The sequence below is a fragment of the Furipterus horrens genome, unplaced genomic scaffold (assembly GCF_987537825.1).
Source record: "Furipterus horrens unplaced genomic scaffold, mFurHor1.1.pri manual_scaffold_4, whole genome shotgun sequence".
In the NCBI taxonomy this organism is placed as follows: domain Eukaryota; kingdom Metazoa; phylum Chordata; class Mammalia; order Chiroptera; family Furipteridae; genus Furipterus; species Furipterus horrens.
The window spans coordinates 178,248,084-178,254,119 of NW_028327174.1; the positions used below are offsets into that span (position 1 = coordinate 178,248,084).

A 6,036-nucleotide genomic window follows, 5' to 3' on the forward strand; every position below is an offset into this window, starting at 1 on the left:
TAGGGAACTGGGAGAAAGGTGTAGGGATTAAGAAGTACGGATTTGTTACAGAATAGTCTCTGGGAGGTAAAGTACAATATTCCATAGGGGATATAGTCAGTAATAGTGTGATAACTATGGATGGTGGCAGTTGGGTACTGGAAATATTGGGAGGGAACACCATGTAATGTATGTTATTATCTAACTACTATGCTATATATCTCTCTCACTCTCTTGCTCGCTCTCGCTTGCTCTCATGCTCTCCCTCCATGTGGTTTGGAGGAGGGGGCTCTCCAGGTTGCTCTCTCTCTTGCGCCCTCTCCATGCAGCTTGGTGAAGGGGCCTTCTTTATGCGGTTTTGAGAAGCTAGGTTCTCCATGCAGATTAAAGAAGCTGAGTTCTCCGTGCGGTTTTGAGAGGGCTCTTCAGGTTGCTTTATGAGGCTCTCGCCATGTGGTTTTGAGGAGAGGAGATCCACGCGGTTTGCAGGAAGAAGGCAGTTTACAAGGAGGCTGAGAATCCAGGCGGTTCTGCATTGAGAGCGGGAGGGCACCGCAGCAAGAAAGGACCTCCCCAATCAGATTTGAGTGACTGGCAGCTACTGGTAAAGCTGAACTGTGCCTAGGAAGTGGGGAAACGGTGTTTCCGACTTTTCTAAGGCTGGCCTGGTTTGGTAGGGGGAGGCAGAACTATGTGTTTGTGGGTATTTTAAAGAACATAAGACTCAACAGCAGAAATCCGCAAATAATCTAAATCTATTTAACTGTTAAATAAGCATTTCTTTTTCTTTTCACTACTCTAGTACTGAGAGTTGTAATTCTGGCAGCAGGCAATCGGGCCCCTAACTAAACGGCCTGTGGGTTCTGTTTCAATCAGAGCAGCCCAGAGGTTCTGTTACATTGTTTCAGAAATTACATGGAAGGTTAGTAAATTTTTAGGAATCAAGTAGAGACTCTACACAGCATAGAGACCACATCAGGTTCTGGGAAGATGGAGAAGATGAATCATACCTTGAAGAAAAATGTAGCCAAACTGTGTCAAGAAATTCATCTCTTTTGGTATCAAGCTTTACCTATTGCTCTGCTCAGGATAAGTGTGGCTCCTCGAAATGGGACTCAGTTGAGTCCTTATGAAATTGTGTACAGGTGAACATTTCAGGCTATAAATGGGGTGGGAGACACGTATGGGGTGAAGGTAAACAATTATGTACAACGTCTAAGTCAGACCTTAGTTGTGATTTATGACCTTGCTTGTATTAGAGATCTCTCCCCTACAGGTTCGCTACCTTCCTTTGAGACTGGAGATAAGGTGCTACTCAAGACTTGGAAGACAGTATCCCCAGAAAGCTAACTAGAAGAAAAGTGGACTGGACCTTGGGATGTCTGATCTTTATAATTGGGGTTCTATGGTAACTCTAAAGGACAGCGAAATCTTTTCTTTAAAAATCACTAGTGTAGCCCCAGCTGGAAAGTATGCAAATATTGTCAACTGTACTAAAAACTGTTTTGGGCCCTGGCTGGTTTGGCTCAGTGGATTGAGCGTCGGCCTGCGAGCTAAGTGTCGCTGGTTCGATCTTCCAATCAGGGCACATCAGAGAAGGAAAACTCTGATTCCAAAAAACCTCCGCTGCCTTGCGGCATACCTCTTCAGGGGAAAGGCTAAGGGAGTAAACCCCGACAGAAAATCCGGAGCCGGAGTCCCTAAGGCGGTTTGACATTGTAGTCAACACCGGCAACTCCTGCGGCGCACCTGAAGCCAAGCTGTATTGACTCCGTCTTTCCCTTGGACCCTTCAGCTGCGAAGAGAGGGGGGGTCTGCTGCATGGGCAACAGCAGACCCTCCATATCACCCTGCCCAGGCTCTGTAGCTTCAGCTTCACTGGAGAGGACACTCCAGCGTCATCGCAAGATGTCGATTCAACACGGGAGGAGACAGATACCGTGTCACTCCCGAGTCGGACTGCACAGCCATTCTCGGCGGTGCAGATAGACTCTTAAGAAGCTACACCATCGTCTCTCGAGGTGGACGGCTGCCGACGACTATGCTATATACCTGAAGCCAATAAAAATAATATTGAAAGTAAACAGTAATTAAAAAGTAAAAATTAAAAAATAAGCAGAGACAAAAATAAAAATAGTACAAACATTTTAAATTAAAAAACTCATTGAAAGCTGATGCTTCCATCTTTGTTTGTCTATTCTTTCAGTGAGCTCATCAACTTGGAAATCATCATTATGAACATGGTAGTAACTATTGAAAAGTTTCCACAAGGAATGAAATTCTTCTTTGGAGATCAGACCTGAATGATCAGAGTCAATGACATCCTACCAGTTGCGACAACATGGATGGAACTGGAGAGAGTTATGCTTAGCGAAATTAGCCAGGCAACAAAAGACAAATACCATATGGTATCACCTAATACAGGAAACTAATGAAAAACACAAACAAATGGGCAAAATTGAACCAGAGGCATGTAAACAAGGAGCAGACTGACAGAGACCAGTGGGGAGGGGGGAGGGGAGAAGGGGAGAAAGAAGGGGAAGGGTCTAGTTAAGGAACTAGTATAAATGCCCCATGGACAGGGACAATGGGCAGGGGATTCACTGGGAGAGGTGTTAGGCAGTGAGGGGAGCAACGGGGGAAAGAAGTGGGACAACTGTAATAGAAGAATAATAAATTAAAAAAATAATTTTAGGAAAAGATGATTTGTAGGTAAGATCAGTATCTGTACAGTGTTTCAATGAGAGCTGACTGAACCTCTTTCACAGGTTTTTGAATGTGGACATGACAGAAGCAGGACATGTAGTCAATTCTACATTTTTGTCTGTGGTGACCACATGCGAACTCAGGGATCTCCATGATAAGTTCAGCCCCCAAACATTCTACATGGAAAAAGCCCATTGGCCCATAGAGTGTTTTCCTGATTTATTGCAGTCTTGAAGTTGGAAAGCATGAATAAGGTCAGTTTTTCATGAAATCATCCTTTCTTTTAATATCCTGATGGCACTACTTTTAATAGTATTCACTCTTTAATAAGAGGCCTTAAGCACATTGCCTTAGTTACATAGTACAGGAAAAATCAAAGGGTCATACCAAAACTCAGCCTGATGTAAGCTCCTTGATTGCTGCTTTCTTCATAATTAGAAGCAGAAAAAGTTGTAATAACCTTCCCATCATGGCATATTTCATATGCTTCAGGCTTTCATTCATGAGATCTAATGAGCAATCTTCAACTGGTATTTATTAACGATCTTGGGGGTAATATCTGGTCCAAAATAGCAGCTCCCTCCTTGACACATGTGTTTGAATAACAGCCTCTTTTGCCTCTGGGATCACTCTACAGAATATTGATAATCTATTCCCACTCATGCTTTGTTAAGTGTTCAGAAAGGGATCCAATTAAATTGTTCGGATTCCCTGAGGCGTACCTGCTCTATGCTCTTCAAGTCAGTAACATGGCCTCCATCTATTGGAATTGGTGGCATCAGCGCAGATTTTGTTTTGTTTCTTTCTGAACGGCACAGTAAATTCAAATCTTGGGACTCTGATATTCAAGATTTGTAAGATTTTTTCCCCATGTAGCTTATATTTATGCAAGACTTCTTTTGTGAAGCCATACCTCATGTTTATCAAAAAATCTTCATGGGCCCTGGCTGGTGTGACTCAGTTTTTTGGAGTGTCATCCCATAACCAAAAGGTTGCAGGTGTGATCCCCAGTCCATGCAGCTATGGGAGGCAACCGGTCGATGTTTCTCACATCGGTGTTTCTCTGTCTATTTCTCTCTCCTTCCCTCTCTAAAAAAGCAATGAAAAGATGTTCTCAAGTGAGGATAGAAAATCTTCGTGGTTCTCTCTGTTCAAGTGCAGGTCACCAGGATAGACAAGGAAACTCACAAACAGGATTATTAGGATCTCTGAAATTTTTTCTTCAGTCTACAAAATCATCATTAAAAACAAATGTTTTTTTTCCCCTTAGAGGAGACTATTCTTATAGAAGGTAAAAAAAGATATCTTCTAGTTTTCCATGCAAATCACCACATATTGTTATCTCTTTGGAGGGACAATTTTTTAAATTAAAAAAATTTTCAAATAAAATTTACATTCAGTATTTATTAACTTTCAAATGTGTAGCAACATGGTTAGAAAATCATATACTTTATAGAGTGCCCCCCCCGCCCCCTGTGCTGCTTCAAGTACCCACCTGGCCCCATACATATTTATCACAATATTACTGACTATATTCTACATCCCTGTGGCTGTTCTGTACCGCTTTTTGTGCCTTCACCGTTTCCACTCAGCTTCCAACCTCACTCCCCTCTGACAACTGTCAGTCTGTTCTCTGTATCTATGATCTGTTTCTATTTTTAAAAATTTTGTTCATTAGATTCCACATATAAGTGAAATCACATGTCTGTCTTTGACTTATTTTACTTAGCATAAATAATAACCTCTAGGTTCATTAATGCTGTTGCAAAAGGCAAGATTTTATTCTTTACAGCCAAGTAGTATTCCACTGTGTATACGCACCACTTCTTTTTCTATCCACTCATCTATTGATGGGCACTTGGGCTACTTCCACATCTTTGCCGTTGTAAATTATGCTACAGTGAACATAGGGATGCATGTATCCTTTCGAATTAGTGTTTCAGGTTTCTTCGGATATAGTCCCAGGAGTGGAGTCACTGGGTTATAAGGCAATTACATTTTTTGAGGAACCTCCACACCATTTTTCATAGTGGTTGCATCAGTCTGCATTCTGGAGGGACAAGGTTTTATGTGAGCAAATTTTGGCATTTGCTTCAGGACTTGCTTGGTTTCAAATAGCATTTCTAAGACATAATAAATATGAAGTATCTGTTTCTTGAAGGCCTCAGTATGTAAATCAGTATAAGTAAATGTTAGCAGAAATTGCAGCCAAAGGCCGCTATAGAAGTAGGAGGTGTCTATTAGCCCCACATAGTCCTGTCTGTCCTGTTGTCCGGGTTGCTGTAACCAGACAGTCTTTTTGCTAAGTTTGAACCATGTATATGTATGTAGTTCCCCAGCATGAAGGGAGAGAAATTGGATAGTTGCAGTTGGCCTTGTTCATTGGCATATTCAGTGGACTGGAAGATGTTGAGTGCACAGTGTTGTCTGGTCTTCACCTGAGCACTGTAATCTCGGTACCAGTTCTGGATGATCAGTGCCGACCCCATGGCATTCTCAGATTTCTTACTTTTTGTTGAAGGTGAAGTACCACAGCCCATGTCTTCTAGATTGTGTAGGTTAGAAAAGCTTTAACTTCTCATTCCAAGACGGTATGAAGAATGCCCGCCTTTATGCTTTCCCAACTTTTTGTGTGTGTGCTAAGAACACTTCACATGTTACGTGCCCTTTTAAAAATTTTTTAAGTGTATGACACTGTATTTTTAACTACGGGCACTACGTTGTACAGCCGATCTCTAGAACTTAATTACCTCGCATAACTGAAGTATTGAACATCTTCATTTCCCCCTTCCCTCAGCCCCTAACAACCACCATCTACTCTCTACTTCTATGAATTTGATTATTTTAGATGCCTCATATCAGGGCAGTATATCTTTACAAGGGCATATTTGTATTTGATGCGAATCAATTTGTTAAAATTATTTGAACTTCTGTGACAAATTAATTTGTATGTAACTAAAACCCAACAATTCTGAACCTGTCTTTATCTATTTTCATTTCCATTATTTAAATCCCATATGGTCAAAGTTATAATTATTTTAACATAGTTTTGAGCATCGTTTGTTAATGAACTAATGTCGGTTGAGTACATGCTGAGTATTAGATTTTTATATCAATATTCCAGGAGGTAATATCTTTGTTTATAGATAAACTGAAGTTCAGAGAGATAACATAATGTGTTGAAGGTCACATAGCTACCAAGTATATCAGCTGGAAAACAAACTCAGGCCTGGCTCTTTCCAAGGCAATAACCAAAGCTCTAACCACCAAAATCAAGTTTGAGTCATTGGCACAGAACACTGTTAATTACATGTGCAGAAAATATACTGGGGGACATTAGGCAGGCATGGC

The 6,036-nt window shown here is 41.2% G+C and overlaps 1 pseudogene; it reads right to left on the reverse strand.

The window, feature by feature from the left end:
• Positions 1–2,140: 2,140 nt before the first annotated feature.
• On the reverse strand, positions 2,141–5,225 carry LOC150013459 (serine/threonine-protein phosphatase with EF-hands 1-like; annotated as a pseudogene).
• Between the last annotated feature and the right edge of the window lie 811 nt (positions 5,226–6,036).